Source organism: Schistocerca piceifrons, chromosome 10, assembly GCF_021461385.2.
Source record: "Schistocerca piceifrons isolate TAMUIC-IGC-003096 chromosome 10, iqSchPice1.1, whole genome shotgun sequence".
Taxonomy (NCBI): Eukaryota; Metazoa; Arthropoda; class Insecta; order Orthoptera; family Acrididae; genus Schistocerca; species Schistocerca piceifrons.
The window spans coordinates 39,632,980-39,650,513 of NC_060147.1; the positions used below are offsets into that span (position 1 = coordinate 39,632,980).

At 45.4% G+C, this 17,534-nt stretch overlaps 1 pseudogene; it reads left to right on the plus strand.

Annotated features, from left to right (window-relative positions):
- The first annotated feature begins 2,121 nt into the window (after positions 1–2,121).
- LOC124719329 lies at positions 2,122–2,239 on the plus strand (annotated as a pseudogene).
- Positions 2,240–17,534: the final 15,295 nt, after the last annotated feature.

Sequence of the window (17,534 nt, forward strand, 5' to 3'; positions counted from 1 at the left end):
GATGGAATCTTTGTGACTGGCAGTGCGCCATGTCCCGGCCGCTGTGGCCGAGCGGCTCTAGATGCTACAGTCTGGAAACGCGCGACCACTACGGTCGCAGGTTCGAATCTTGCCTCGGGCATGGATGTGTGTGATGTCCTTAGGTTAGTTAGGTTTAAGTACACTACTGGCCATTAAAATTGCTACACCAAGAAGAAATGCAGCTCATAAACGGGTATTCATTGGACAAATACATTGTACTAGAACTGACATGTGATTACAATTTCACGCAATTTGGGTGCATAGATCCTGAGAAATCAGTACCCAGAATAACCACCTCTGGCCGTAATGACGTCCTTGATATGCCTCGACATTGAGTCAAACAGAGCTTGGATGGCGTGTACAGGTACAGCTGCAAATGCAGCTCCGACACGATACCACAGTTCATCAAGAGTAGAGACTGGTGTATTGCGACAAGCCAGTTACTCGGCCACCATTGACCAGACGGTTTCAATTGGTGAGAGATCTGGAGAATGTGCTGATCAGGGTTGCAGTCGAACGTTTTCTGTATCCAGAAAGACCTGTACAGGACATGCGGTCGTGCATTATCCTGCTGAAATATAGGACTTCGCAGGGATCGAATGAAGGCTAGAGCCACGGGTCGTAACACGTCAGAAATGTAACGTTCACTGTTCAAAGTGCCGTCAATGCGAACAAGAGGTGACCGAGACGTGTAACCAATGGCATTCCATACCATCAAGCCGGGTGATACGCCAGCACGGCGATGGCGAATACACGCTTCCAATGTGCGTTCACTGCGATGTCGCCAAACACGGATGCGACCATCATGATGCTGTAAACAGAATCTGGATTCATCCGAAAAAATGACATTTTGCCATTCGTGCACCCAGGTTCGTCGTTGAGTACACCATCGCAGGCGCTCCTGTCGGTGATGCAGCGTCAAGGGTAACCGCAGCCATGGTCTCCTAGCTAATAGTCCATGCTGCTGCAAACGTCGTCGAATTGTTCGTGCAGATGGTGTTCGTCTTGCAAACGTCCCCATTTGTTGACTCACGGATCGAGACGTGGCTGCACGATCCGTTACAGCCGTGCGGATAAGATGCCTGTCATCTCGACTGCTAGTGATACGAGGCCGTTGGGATCCAGCACGGCGTTCCGTATTACCCTCCTGAACCCACCGACTCCATATTCTGCTAACAGTCATTGGATCTCGACCAACGCGAGCAGCAATGTCGCGATACGATAAACCGCAATCGCGATAGGCTACAATCCGACCTTTATCAAAGTCAGAAACGTGATGGTACGCATTTCTCCTCCTTACACGAGGCATCACAACAACGTTTCACCAGGCAACGCCGGTCAACTGATGTTTGTGTATGAGAAATCGGTTGGAAACTTTCCTCACGTCAGCACGTTGTAGGTGTCGCCACCGGCGCCAACCTTGTGTGAATGCTCTGAAAAGCTAATCATTTGCATATCACAGCATCTTCTTCCTGTCGGTTAAATTTCGTGTCTGTAGCGCGTCATCTTCGTGGTGTAGCAATTTCAATAGCCAGTGGTGTGGTTCTACGTTCTAGGGGACTGATGACCTCGGATGCTAACTCCCATAGTGCTCAGAGCCATTAGAACCATTTGAACCAATGCGCCATGCCACCGGGCCACAACTTTTCGCGACTGGTTTGAAGAACATTCTGCACATTTCGAGCGAATTATTCGTCTACACAGATCGCCTGTCATGAATCTCATCGAACAGTTATGAGAGATAACCGAGAGGTCAGTTCGAGCACAAAATCGTAATTGTAAAAGGCTGTAGGGGCGGAATGACTCATCATCTCCGCAGGGGACTTTCAACGACTTTGTTGAGTCCATGCGACTCGAGTATTCAAGCTACGTTGGGTTAAAAGAAGTGCTACATGATATTATGAGGTATCCCATGGGTTTTGTCACATCTGTGTAATCCTGCTATGGAAAATACGGATGCTATTTGCTCGTTATCACCTCTGCTGTTCTCTTACATTATGAATCTGATGTTAGCCCTCCAGCACAATAGAACCTCGTCAGCCTGCAACAACATCCCAAAAATGCAACCGGTTAAATTTATTATTTAGTAGTCATCTAATTGGCAACGGCCTTTCCGCAGTGGATACACCGGTTCCCGTGAGATCACCGAAGTTAAGCGCTGTCGGGCGTGGTCGGCACTCGGATGGGTGACCATCCAGGCCGCCATGCGCCGTTGCCATTTTTCGGGGTGCACTCAGCCTCGTGATGCCAATTGAGGAGCTACTCGACCGAATAGTAGCGGCTTCGGTCAAGAATACCATCGTAACGACCGGGAGAGCGGTGTGCCGACACCACGCCCCTCCGATCTGCATCCTCCACCGAGGATGACACGGCGGTCGGATGGTCCCGGCAGGTCACTCGTGACCTGAAGACGGTTAGTCATCTAATTATAGGGGAATTGTATGAAATTGGGTATCTCAAAACGCACACCCGCACACGAGTCTCAGAGCCCAGGAAAACATCACCTAACTGGGTTGGACAGTCTTGGTACCCTATGACTTCTATCTGTTTGGGGCGCTAGAAGGTTCTGTACGTGGAATACACTTTGAAGGTGGTTAGAACGTAATTTAGACAGTCAAAACGTCGCCAGAATTAGAGGACAAGATCTTTTACTGACAGGGAATATACACAATGCTGGCGTACGGCCATAGAACGTGATAGAAGTTACGTACGAAAATAGTAGATACAAAAGAAATGTTGACTGTTGTCACCAAATTATTAACATATATAAAAAATAGAAACGGACGTAAGAAACCTTGCGTTTAATGTTGCAAAATAAAACGGATTACCCCATAATTTCAGTGCAACACAAACCATGGCAGACAAATTGTAGGTCGAAGGTCTCCATCCAATATATTGTAAGAGGTCCGAGCAGATGTAATTTCGATGTATTGCTCATGCGCTGCCTGCGATATGCAAGATATAAGATAATCGCTGACCAGAGAGCAGTGTTGACTGCAGTAGGAACTGTGTAGCTGTAGCAGTAAGTTGTTGCTAGTCTGGAGTCTGCTCTGGTCTGGTCTGGTGTATCGTGTTGGCTGGGCCGGTCGCGGTGCAGTCATGCCGGAGCCTGAGTATTGATGTACAAGGTAAAAAGGCAGCCTCGTGCATATCTAGTAATGTTATCTGAACTCCCATGCAAATGTTTTAAAAATGTCCTAATAATAATCTTCGTCATGTAAAGTAATTTTTTTTACAAGCATTCATTTCAATTTAAAGAATTTACTAATTACTCCAATCCATGATCATTCCGATTGTTGCAAAAGAAAAATCAGTTGCTTCCTTTCATAAATGACAAATCTATCGGCCAGCATTGCACAGAGCTGTGCCGGAAAAATTTATTGTAAGAGCAGGTATATTCGACAATTTTATTGAGGTAAGATTTTTTTTCCTTTTTTATTCAGAATGATCTTACAGGGTCGTGACGCAGCACTGCTGTTGTCCAAAATTTACCGGGTTACTGAATTTATTTTTTATTACGAGGTTTAGGAATTTTTTTGTTTCGAGCTTACATTAAATGACAAAAGAATTTTGTGGGTAAATTAAATGGCAAACAAATTTTGTGTGGAGGTTAAATGTGAATGAATTTCTATAGGGAGGTTATAAATGGGAACCAATTTTGTTCTGAGGTTACACTAAAAAAAATTAGAATCATATTCATTATTATTATTATTTATACAAGTTTGTGGGGAGGTTACAATATATCGCCGAATCCGAGGGAAATAATGAAAGTGCCAAAGAAAACTTCTGAGGCCTAGCCAAGGAGCCTGTAAGCTGTCAAGCAGCTCATGGAAAAAAGAAAAAAAGAAGTGAATTGAAGCAAACGAGAATAACAACTGTACCTGTGAAAAGGATGTTGTTTTAGACTGTGTGGAAGTCGCTATACGAACTCATTGACAAAACAGGAGAATGGTGCAGCGAGTTGTGAGAGGCTGATCGAATGGAAGACGTGATCAGCTGTATGAAATGCATAGTGTGTATTCATCCAATGTGTGCAGCGGTGGGGAAACGAGTGAAAAGCTCGATTTTAGTGTTCACAAATAGTGATAGTGACATGACAACTAAAATTCATATTATTTTGTTACACTTTGACTTAGTACTAGACTACCTCAGGGACATAGTTTATAACTGTGGTACACTTCATGCACTCACTGGAACTAATTAGGAAAAAAGGAGAAGCAATCTAGACCTACAGTTCCACCATCCAAAAGGACGTGTTTTGGAAACTCTGCGAGGAAGCCACCTCAGGAACTCACTCCTATAACAGAGAGATGGTTGGTTGGTTTCGGGGAAGGAAACCAGACAGCGAGGTCATCGGTCTCATCGCATTATGGAAGGATGGGGAAGTAATTCGGCCGTGCCCTTTCAGGGGAACCATCCCGGTATTTGCCTGGAGTGATTTAGGGAAATCACGGAAAACCTAAATCAGTCGGACGTGGGATTAAACCGTCGTCCTCCCGAATGCGAGTCCAGTGTCTAACCACTGCGTCACCTCGCTCGGTAACAGAGAGATGATTCAGCAAGTTAAGCGAAGACGATCACAGGGGAGAAACGTTCATACACATGAAATGAGGTATGTGGCGTCATACAGAGGGTACAGGGACGGCGAAGAGACTGTAAAGGCTATTTGTGATGGCTGCAGATAGTCACGTAAGAATTCAAGTATGGAACATTTCCTTAAACATAGATTAGTATGGATATTTAAGCTGAGGTATGTTGTTTAAAAGTGGTTGTTGTGATCTTCAGTCCTGAGACTGGTTTGATGCAGCTCTCTATGCTACTCTATCCTGTGCAAGCTTCTTCATCTCCCAGTACCTACTGCAACCTACGTCCTTCTGAATCTGCTTAGTGTATTCATCTCTTGGTCCCCCTCTACGATTTTTACCCTCCACGCTGCTCTCCAATGCTAAATTTGTGATCCCTTGATGCCTCAAAACATGTCCTACCAACCGGTCCCTTCTACTTGTCAAGTAGTGCCACAAACTCCTTCCCAATGATATTCAATACCACGTCATTAGTTATGTTATCTACCCATCTAACCTACAGCATTCTTCTGTAGCACCACATTTCGAAAGCTTCTATTCTCTTTTTGTCCAAACTATTTACCGTCCGTGTTTCACTTCCATGCATGGCTACAGTACAATAAAAATACTTTCAGAAACAACTTACTGACACTTAAAACTATACTCGATGTTAACAAATTTCTCTTCTTCAGAATCACTTTCCTTGCCATTGCCAGTCTACATTTTAGGAGGTGCATTCACGTTCTAAGGCCTCCGATTTTTTTTATAATTAGCTAGTCACCCGAAATCGATGAAACTGGCGTTACTTCTCGACGTAATCGCCCTGCAGACGTACACGTTTTTCACAACGCTGACTCCATGATTCCATGGCAGCGGCGAAGGCTTCTTTAGGAGTCTGTTTCAACCACTGGAAAATCGCTGAGGCAATAGCAGCACAGCTGGTGAACGTGCGGCCATGGAGAGTGTCTTTCATTGTTGGAAAATGCCAAAAGTCACATGGAGCCAGGTCATGTGAGTAGGGAGCATGAGGAATCACTTCAAAGTTGTTATCACGAAGAAACTGTTGCGTAACGTTAGCTCGATGTGCGGGTGCGTTGTCTCGGTGAAACAGCACACGCGCAGCCCTTCCCGGACGTTTTTGTTGCAGTGCAGGAAGGAATTTGTTCTTCAAAACATTTTCGTAGGATGCACCTGTTACCATAGTGCCCTTTGGAACGCAATGGGTAACGATTACGCCCTCGCTGTCCCAGAACATGGACACCATCATTTTTTCACCACTAGCGGTTACCCGAAATTTTTTTGGTGGCGGTGAATCTGTGTGCTTCCATTGAGCTGACTGGCGCTTTGTTTCTGGATTGGAAAATGACATCCACATCTCATCCATTGTCACAACCGACGAAAATAAAGTCCCATTCCTGCTGTCGTTGCGCGTCAACATTGCTCGACAACATGCCACACGGGTAGCCGTGTGGTCGTCCGTCAGCATTCGTGGCACCCACCTGGATGACTCTTTTTGCATTTTCAGGTCGTCATTCAGGATAGTGTGCACAGATCTGTTCAACAGTCATTCGGCGATCCCCCAAAACAATTCTCTCCACTTTCTCGATCGTGTCGTCAGACCGGCTTGTGCGAGCCCGAGGTTGTTTCGGATTGTTGTCACATGATGTTCTGCCTTCATTAAACTGGCGCACCCATGAATGCACTTTTGACACATCCATAACTCCATCACCACATGTCTCCTTCAACTGTCCATGAATTTCAATTGGTTTCACACCACGCAAATTCAGAAAACGAATGATTGCATGTTGTTCAAGTAAGGAAAACGTCGTCATTTTAAGTATTTAAAACAGTTCTCATTCTCACCGCTGGCTGTAAAATTCCATCTGCCGTACGGTGCTGCCATCTCTGGGACGTATTGACAATGAACGCGGCCTCATTTTAAAACAATGCACATGTTTCTATCTCTTTCCAGTCCGGAGAAAAAAAATCGGAGGCCTTAGAACTTGAATGCACCTTTTATATCCTCTCTACTTCGATCATCATCAGTTATTTTACTCCCCAAATAGCAAAAGTCCTTTACTACTTTAAGTGTCTCATTTCCTAATGTAATTCCCTCAGCATCACCCGACTTAATTCGACTACATTCCATTATCCTCGTTTTGCTTTTGTTGATGTTCATCTTATATCCTCCCTTCAAGACACTGTCCATTCCTTTCAACTGCTCTTCCAAGTCCTTTGCAGTCTCTGACAGAATTACAATGTCAACGGCGAACCTCAAAGTTTTTATTTCTTCTCCATGGATTTTAATACCTACTCCGAATTTTTCTTTTGTTTCCTTTACTGCTTGGTCAATATACAGGTTGAATAAAATCGGGGAGAGGCTACAACCCTATCTCACTCCCTTCCCATCCGCTGCTTCCATTTCATGTCCCTCAACTCTTATAACTGTCATCTGGTTTCTGAACAAATTGTAAATAGCCTTTTTCTCCCTGTATTTTACCCCTGCCACCTTTAGAATTTGAAAGAATTTTTATTTAGATGGACAGATATTTTCTGTGCACGTGGGCTGTTTTGTCCAACTGCGTCACCATATTTAGCGCCTGAGGAGACCACATTCTGAATAAAGAAACGTGGAGTGGAAGCCGATGCTTCCCAGGATGAACCAAATAGCTTTTGGATGGCGTAACGATGAGGCGATTAAAAAACAAGTCGTAATATTGGTCAGCAGGTGTTTCGGAACAAGCTGTTAGAGTCTACAGGCTAGGAGTTCCCAAGATTAGAGGTGCTAGAGATTTGAACAAAGGCTCCGCGCCATGCGATACACGTGTGATGCGTTCTCTGCTCGCATGCATAGTTAACGGCACATTTGAAAATTCATGAACTTTTTGATCAGCGCTGCACAGGTTTTTCCTTTGTCGGAACTTGCAGTGCCACCCGTGTGCAAACACACCGCGGCGCATATGTGCATTGGCGGCGGCTGGCGTGTGTGAGTATGTATGTGTATATTAACCCACCCGGCGAGCCGGCAAACGCGATCCGGAGACCCCGAGCCATTCAGGCGCGCCCTCGCGCGGTTGCCCCTGCTACACCGCTACCCGCGTCACGCGCGCCACGGGGAAGTCCCCGGCTCCAAACTCCCGAAAGCGCCGCCAGGGGGACAAACTTTACCGAGGCGCACGGAGGCGTGCAGCATTGAAAAGGTTTAGCGGGAGGGGGAGGGGGGAGGGGGGGGGGAGAGGAGATGGGAGGGCAGGGGAGGAAGAATTTTGGAGGCAGATCTGTCAGCCTGCGAGAGCGGTGGAGGCGTATAGCGTACCGGAGAGCAGGGATACCGAAATAATTAGGTACGTCAAATATTGGGTTTGCAAAGTTAAACGTCATGAAATATGCAGACTGCTGGTTCAGTGCGACGGTGGCGCAGCGTGCGGCTGGGAGGGGAACTACCGAGCCTGCCGGAGTTGATAAGATCAGCAATATTCATCATGCATCTCGCCCGAATGGATCGCGGCGACGACGTTATCATTATATTCTACGTACTTTTTTTGTTGTTTTCGTTCCGAAACGTTATCGCTTTCTCGCTCGCGGTTTCATTTGTTTTGTGCAGCCTGCTCGCAACAGTGATAAGCTACTCAAAATACATCATTCATATCTTCGCAAAGTAAGTTGCAAGTGGGGAACTGATTTTTTTTTTATTATTAACTCTGAGAGGGGCATTCTCGGCAAAATTCAGTGGCTGTATGCGTTTGAAATTTTATTTTTTGCAATCTCATAGTTAACCCATGAGTTACAGACAACTGTCGTGTTCCAATAGACTCTCCCCTGACAGCAAGTGGAAGAGCTCTCGTGCCGGAATACATTGTTGTCAGCAGAAAAACTAGTGTAGGCCAATGAGATAAAACAGATTTCTTCATCGTTCTACATTATTTCAGTTTTTTATTTTTTTCATTGGCGCCTTATGCAAAACACCATATAGTGGAGAAATAATTATTTATTTCTAGTTAGTGCAACTAGTCACTTTTTTATTTTATGTTTAGTCTAACATAATGCAACGCGTTTCCAACATGTTCTGTTCATCTTCAGGCGTTTAAACATACAGGGAAAATATTACTAAAAATTGAACAGTGTTAAACTAGATTGATCCAGAACTCTTTGTCCATTGTTTGTTACTGTAGCGGCTGGTGTGGCATTTGCGGGGGAGGAGGGGGTCAGTGTATGGCTAGAAATCGAAATCAGTGATGTCTTCTGCTAGTTTTCTTCCTTGTGGTTGACTATGTCAACTAGTTTAAGACTGTATAACTTTAAGTAAAATTTCTCTGTATGTATGTATGTATGTACACTCCTGGAAATTGAAATAAGAACACCGTGAATTCATTGTCCCAGGAAGGGGAAACTTTATTGACACATTCCTGGGGTCAGATACATCACATGATCACACTGACAGAGCCACAGGCACATAGACACAGGCAACAGAGCATGCACAATGTCGGCACTAGTACAGTGTATATCCACCTTTCGCAGCAATGCAGTCTGCTATTCTCCCATGGAGACGATCGTAGAGATGCTGGAAGTAGTCCTGTGGAACGGCTTGCCATGCCATTTCCACCTGGCGCCTCAGTTGGACCAGCGTTCGTGCTGGACGTGCAGACCGCGTGAGACGACGCTTCATCCAGTCCCAAACATGCTCAATGCGGGACAGATCCGGAGATCTTGCTGGCCAGGGTAGTTGACTTACACCTTCTAGAGCATGTTGGGTGGCACGGGATACATGCGGACGTGCATTGTCCTGTTGGAACAGCAACTTCGCTTACCGGTCTAGGAATGGTAGAACGATGGGTTCGATGACGGTTTGTATGTACCGTGCACTATTCAGTGTCCCCTCGACGATCACCAGTGGTGTACGGCCAGTGTAGGAGATCGCTCCCCACACCATGATGCCGGGTGTTGGCCCTGTGTGCCTCGGTCGTATGCAGTCCTGATTGTGGCGCTCACCTGCACGGCGCCAAACACGCATACGACCATCATTGGCACCAAGGCAGAAGCGACTCTCATCGCTGAAGACGACACGTCTCCATTCGTCCCTCCATTCACGCCTGGCGCGACACCACTGGAGGCGGGCTGCACGATGTTGGGGCGTGAGCGGAAGACGGCCTAACGGTGTGCGGGACCGTAGCCCAGCTTCATGGAGACGGTTGCGAATGGACCTCGCCGATACCCCAGGAGCAACAGTGTCCCTAATTTGCTGGGAAGTGGCGGTGCGGTCCCCTACGGCACTGCGTAGGATCCTACGGTCTTGGCGTGCATCCGTGCGTCGCTGCGGTCCGGTCCCAGGTCGACGGGCACGTGCACCTTCCGCCGACCACTGGCGACAACATCGATGTACTGTGGAGACCTCACGCCCCACGTGTTGAGCAATTCGGCGGTACGTCCACCCGGCCTCCCGCATGCCCACTATACGCCCTCCCTCAAAGTCCGTCAACTGCACATACGGTTCACGTCCACGCTGTCGTGGCATGCTACCAGTGTTAAAGACTGCGATGGAGCTCCGTATGCCACGGCAAACTGGCTGACACTGACGGCGGCGGTGCACAAATGCTGCGCAGCTAGCGCCATTCGACGGCCAACACCGCGGTTCCTGGTGTGTCCGCTGTGCCGTGCGTGTGATCATTGCTTGTACAGCCCTCTCGCAGTGTCCGGAGCAAGTATGGTGGGTCTGACACACCGGTGTCAATGTGTTCTTTTTTCCATTTCCAGGAGTGTATAAACGCCTGAAGGTGAACAGAACATGTTGGAAACGCATTCCATTATGATAGATTAAACATAAAATAAAAAAGTGAATGGTTGCAGAAACTAGAAATAAACAATTATCCCACACAGTCGCCGGCCGGAGTGGCCGTGCGGTTCTAGGCGCTACAGTCTGGAACCGAGCGACCGCTACGGTCGCGGGTTAGAATCCTGCCTCGGGCATGGATGTGTGTGATGTCCTTAGGTTAGTTAGGTTTAATTAGTTCTAAGTTCTAGGCGACTGATGACCTCAGAAGTTAAGGCGCAAAGTGCTCAGAGCCATTTGAACCATTTTGAACCCACACAGTCACGGTTCACAAACATAGATAATTCTTATGATACTTAGGAACAAATGATGTTTTTTGGTCGGTGATTTAGTCTAGAGACCGGTTTTAGAATCATTTGAAGAAACGGGTGCTGGAGACTGCCGTATGCAGTTTCCGCCATTTTCTCCTATTTTTGATGTTGTGACACATGAGGTTGTCATTTGTGCAGCGACTGTAAATATTACAGGTTTTCCCACATTTAAGTGGTGTATAGCATATGAAAGCTATTTGGATGTAGTAATGTGTTAATTCTTCCGTTACAGGGATTCATGGTGAGTAAAATTCTGTATATTTTTAAAACCAGGTACGTAGCGTGTTGATGGTCAAACCATCTTTTACCTTCAAATGGAACAAGGAATACTTAACATTTGCAAATGAACTGAGTTTTTTTAGTTTCTTAACACTTCTTCCCCGTCCTGGAAAAGGAAATTTGTGGCAGTTACTAATAGCTTCTATTTTAAAATATTTTAACTTGTTATTGAATTTTTTATAATACTTCTGCGTGATTTGATTTCATTTACTGACTCTTGGCATATAGTACGGTAATAATGTAGTAAACAGAATGTTAAATATAGTACACATAATATGGCAACATTTTCTTGATTACAATAGCTTTAAATCTGAGCAGAATATTTGTTCTTAGGGACCATTTAACTGTCCGTCATATTTCGCAATCCATTACTATTCGGGAGTTAATTTTGTAATTTCAGGAAAAGGCTACAGCACATGTAAAGAGAATGCAATCATTTGAAAACAGAGTAAGAAAATATATTGTACTTCTATTGCAGCTATGATCAGAGGCGAGATTATACCAACGTACAACACTCTAGTCTGCACTGTTTTTCTATTTATCCACACGTTTCGATACGTGTGTGTGGCATTATGTCGATCTCTTATTTTTGTAAAACATCGTACAAATTACGCTATATATACATAGTGTTTTACGCAGAAGGCGAAGTTTAAAGCATTAATTCGCAAACACGGGAAAAAATCGTAAACACGAGCTTCCAACTCCTGCCAGTTGATCTGCCTACAGCACCTTAACCACTAACTCATCATTTGCATCCATACTCCGAAAACGGTTCTGAAGTGCACGGAAGAGTGCACTAGCCATTGCGCCAGGTATCAGTACTTCTTCCCCTTCCATTTACGTATGGATCGCGCAGACGATGATTGCTTAAACACCTCTGCGCACGCTGTAATTATTCTTATACACTCCTGGAAATGGAAAAAAGAACACATTGACACCGGTGTGTCAGACCCACCATACTTGCTCCGGACACTGCGAGAGGGCTGTACAAGCAATGATCACACGCACGGCACAGCGGACACACCAGGAACCGCGGTGTTGGCCGTCGAATGGCGCTAGCTGCGCAGCATTTGTGCACCGCCGCCGTCAGTGTCAGCCAGTTTGCCGTGGCATACGGAGCTCCATCGCAGTCTTTAACACTGGTAGCATGCCGCGACAGCGTGGACGTGAACCGTATGTGCAGTTGACGGACTTTGAGCGAGGGCGTATAGTGGGCATGCGGGAGGCCGGGTGGACGTACCGCCGAATTGCTCAACACGTGGGGCGCGAGGTCTCCACAGTACATCGATGTTGTCGCCAGTGGTCGGCGGAAGGTGCACGTGCCCGTCGACCTGGGACCGGACCGCAGCGACGCACGGATGCACGCCAAGACCGTAGGATCCTACGCAGTGCCGTAGGGGACCGCACCGCCACTTCCCAGCAAATTAGGGACACTGTTGCTCCTGGGGTATCGGCGAGGACCATTCGCAACCGTCTCCATGAAGCTGGGCTACGGTCCCGCACACCGTTAGGCCGTCTTCCGCTCACGCCCCAACATCGTGCAGCCCGCCTCCAGTGGTGTCGCGCCAGGCGTGAATGGAGGGACGAATGGAGACGTGTCGTCTTCAGCGATGAGAGTCGCTTCTGCCTTGGTGCCAATGATGGTCGTATGCGTGTTTGGCGCCGTGCAGGTGAGCGCCACAATCAGGACTGCATACGACCGAGGCACACAGGGCCAACACCCGGCATCATGGTGTGGGGAGCGATCTCCTACACTGGCCGTACACCACTGGTGATCGTCGAGGGGACACTGAATAGTGCATGGTACATCCAAACCGTCATCGAACCCATCGTTCTGCCATTCCTAGACCGGCAAGGGAACTTGCTGTTCCAACAGGACAATGCACGTCCGCATGTATCCCGTGCCACCCAACATGCTCTAGAAGGTGTAAGTCAACTACCCTGGCCAGCAAGATCTCCGGATCTGTCCCGCATTGAGCATGTTTGGGACTGGATGAAGCGTCGTCTCACGCGGTCTGCACGTCCAGCACGAACGCTGGTCCAACTGAGGCGCCAGGTGGAAATGGCATGGCAAGCCGTTGCACAGGACTACATCCAGCATCTCTAAGATCGTCTCCATGGGAGAATAGCAGACTGCATTGCTGCGAAAGGTGGATATACACTGTACTAGTGCCGAGATTGTGCATGCTCTGTTGCCTGTGTCTATGTGCCTGTGGTTCTGTCAGTGTGATCATGTGATTTATCTGACCCCAGGAATGTGTCAATAAAGTTTCCCCGTCCTGGGACAATGAATTCACGGTGTTCTTATTTCAATTTCCAGGAGTGTATTATCACTACCGTCATTACACGAGCGATATGGATGATGCTGTAGTATGTTCCTCGACTCGTCACTTAAAGCTGGTTGTTACAATTTTGTAATTAGGAAAGGCGTTTAATGAACAAAGTAAGAGCATGTGGACTATCAGACCAATTGTGTGATTTAATCGAAGAGTTCCAAGATAACAGAACGCAGCATGTCATTCTCAATAGAGAGAAGTCTTCCGAAGTAAGAGTGATTTCAGGTGTGCCGCAGGGGAGTGTCGTAGGACCGTTGCTATTCACAATATACATAAATGACCTTCTGGATAACATAGGAAGTTCACTGAGGCTTTTTGCGGATGATGCTGTAGTATATCGAAAGGTTGTAACAATGGAAAATTGTACGGAAATGCAGTACTTGCAAACGAATTGACGCATGGTGCAGGGAATGGCAATTGAATCTCAATCTACATTTAAATCCATACTCCGCAAGCCACCTGACAAGTGTAATGTGCTGCGAATATACACAAAGAAAGATCCCTTATCATTTAGCTACAATATAGCAGGTCAGCAGCTGAAAGCAGTTAATTCCATAAATTATCTGGGAGTAGGCATTTGGAGCGATTTAAAATGGAATGACCATATAAAATTAATCGTCGGTAAAGCAGATTCCAGACTGAGAGTCATTAGAAGAATCCTAAGGAAATGCAGTCCGAAAACAAAGGAAGTAAGTTACAGTCTACTTGTTCTCCCACTTCTTGAATACTGCTCACCGATGTGGGATCCATACCAGATAGGGTTGACAGAAGAGATAGAGAAGATCCAACGGAGAGCAGCGCGCTTCGTTACAGGATCATTTAGGAATCGCGAAAGCGTTACGGAGATGATAGATAAACTCCAGTGGAAGGCTCTGCAAAGGAGACTCTCAGTAGCTCGGTGCGGGCAGTTGTTGAAGTTTGGAGAACATACCTTCATCGAGGAGTCAAGCAGTATATTGCTCCCTCCTATGTATATCTCACGAAGAGACCATGAGGATAAAATCAGAGAGATTAGAGCCCACGCAGAGGCATACCGACAATCTTTCTTTCCACGAACAATACGATACTGGAATAGAAGAGAGAACCAATAGAGGTACTCAAGGTACCCTCCGCCACACACCGTCAGGTGGCTTGTGGAGTATGGATGTAGATGTAGATGTAGATGAACTCGGTCAGTCACCCTACGACACCATCAGTTGTGAAACGTGGCAGTTTTTGTAGGGTAGACAGAGAATTACGAATCTAGAGAAAAGAAATCTTAAAACAAAAACTTGTAAACAGGAATACTGAAAAATCAACTTAAGTTACACATTCCCACTAACGTTGAAACTACTACAGTAATTGTGATAAATAAATGCATTAAATTATTAAACACATTATTATAAATATTGCACATAATAACTCACCGTTACATCTTTTTTTTAAGATCCTTTTTCTGCTCGTAAACATCGATAACACAAGATATGAACTCCTGGCGTTTGGATGAATATTTCACAGTTCCCTTCTCTATAGCCAAAATCGCCGAGTGTGTTGTGATGGTAGATCTTAACGCAATTTGATGTACCCATGCTTCTTTTGCAAGGACCAACTACAGTAATTTCACACATTAAGAGAATACTTTTTCAATCCAATGTGTATAATGGATTTGAGGAGGTCCTGAGCCTGTAGACGTTTATCCTCACTGCTGAAAATAAATGTATGTTCTTGGTTCAGTTTTTCACTGGAAAAGAAAGGATATATTTCACTTAGTTTTTCAACTTCAGTTGTGGGAAAATTGTTTGGCCTACTATAACCCGAGAACGTTTTATCGAATATAAGTTCTGTGTAACCTATTTCACGATAGTCCTGAATCTAGTTTCCATATTTGCTACTATTATTTCAATTTTTTAAAATGCTAGTCATCTTTATTTCTGAATACTTGCTTCTGTTCCTTTAAAACTAATTTCAGATACTCCTACTGAATTTACAAAGCTCTTAGCTTTGACTATGCGGTCAGAATAATCCGTTCACATCTAAGTCTTTCAATAGCCTTTACGCAGTTTGCAATTTCGAGCTTACAGCGTATTACCATAGTTTTTCTTTGCAAAATTTCAAACCAGATACTTGTATGCTGCGAAGTCGATTTGTACTGCTGCAGTAGAAAAAGAAAAATTTGATCATCCAGTACGCTATTTAGCCCTATTGCTTGATGCAAAGAATTATCATCCCACACTCTATTGTCTATCACATCATAAAATAATGCTCCTAGGACTTTACAGTCAAGAACTATGATTTGTACAGCACGTGAATGAGAATATCACCTTGTTTCACAAGGACTTGGTGGCTTAAATCCCCTCTCCCCCAAAAGCTCACTTCTTTTGCTGGAACGCCTAAAAAATGCGTGAAATACTAACAGCTTTGCTACAAAATTTTTACTTGTGCAATTTTTTTACAAGCATAGAGGAGGTCTAGCCTCAACTGATGTGCGTAGCAGTGGATAAAGAGAGCATGAGGATACTCTCGCTTCTCAATAGAATGGACACCATAATTTTTGCCTGCTATTGCACTGCGGCCGTCGTATGTTTGGTACACTAATTTATTTTTATCAGTAATCCAACTGCTTAACAAAACAGTGGCTGCGTCTTATGCACTCTGGCCTAAGGATAAGTTATTAATTATACGAATTGTATTTCTCTTTATTTGTTGTTTTCAAACCGAAGAACTACACTTATTTGACTGCTAGTTGAGACATTCGTTGCTTCGTCAGCTTGCACTGATATAAAAGGACTATTCTTAACTTCACCTGAAATTTGTTCTTTAACAACATTCTTAATACATCGAAGAGCCAAAGAAATTGGTACACCTATCTAATGGAATGTAGTCGAATTAAGTCGGGTATGCTGACGGAATTAGATTTGGAAATGAGACACTTAAAGTAGTAAAAGAGTTTTGCTAGTTGGGGAGTAAAATACCTTATGATTGTCGAAGTAGAGAGGATGTAAAAAGTAGACTGGCAATGGCAAGGAAAGCGTTTCTGAAGAAGAGAAATTTGTTAACATTGATTATAGATTTAAGTGTCAGGAAGTCGTTTCTGAAAGTATTTGTATGGAGTGTAGCCATGTATGGAAGTGAAAAATGGACGATAAATAGTTTGGACAAGAAAAGAATAGAAGCTTACGAAATGTGGTGCTACAGAAAAATGCTGAAGATTAGATGGGTGCATCACATAACTAATGAGGAGCTATTGAATAGAATTGGGGAGAAGAGGAGTTTGTGGCACAACTTGACAAGAAGAAGGGATCGGTTGGTAGGACATGTTCTGAGGCATCAAGGGATCACAAATTTAGCATTGGAGGGCAGCGTGGAGGGTAAAAGTAGGGGGAGACCAAGAGATGAATACACTAAGCAGATTCAGAAGGATGTATGTTGCAGTAGGTACTGGTAGATGAAGAAGCTTGCACAGGATAGAGTAGCATGGAGAGCTGCATCAAATCAGTCTCAGGACTGAAGACAACAACAACAACATCTAATAGGCAGCGCGCACCCAGAAGTGCCACAACATGACGTCGCATGGACTCGACTAACGTCTGAAGTAGTGCTGGAGGGAACTGACACCATGAATCCTGCACGGCTGTCCTTAAATCCGAAAGAGCACAAGTGGGACGAGATCCCATCTGAACAACACGTTGCAAAGCATCCCAGATATGCTCAATTATGTTCCTGTCTAGGGAGTATGGTGGCCAGTGAAAGTGTTGTACTCAGAAGAGTGTTCCTGGAGTCACTCTGTAGCAATTCTGACGTGTGGAGTGTCGCATTGTCCTGCTGGAAATGCCCAAGTTCGTCGGAATGCACAATGGACACGAATGGAAACAGCTGACGAGGCAGGATACTTATGTAGCTGTCACCTGTCAGAGTCTTATCGACGTGTCGGGGATCCCATATCACTTCAACTAGACACGTCCCACACCATTACTGAGCCCCCACCACCTTGAACCGTCCCCTGCTGACAAGCAGGATCCATGGATTCATACACGCCCATCCACTAGATACAACTTGAAACGAGACTTTCCCGACCAGGGAACATGTTTACAGTCATCAACAGTCCAATGTCGGTGTTGACGGCCCCCGGTGGGGCGTAAAGCTCCCTGTCGTGCAGTCGTCATAGATTCACGAGTGGGCCTTCGGCTCCGAAAGCCCATATCGATGATGTTTCGTTGAA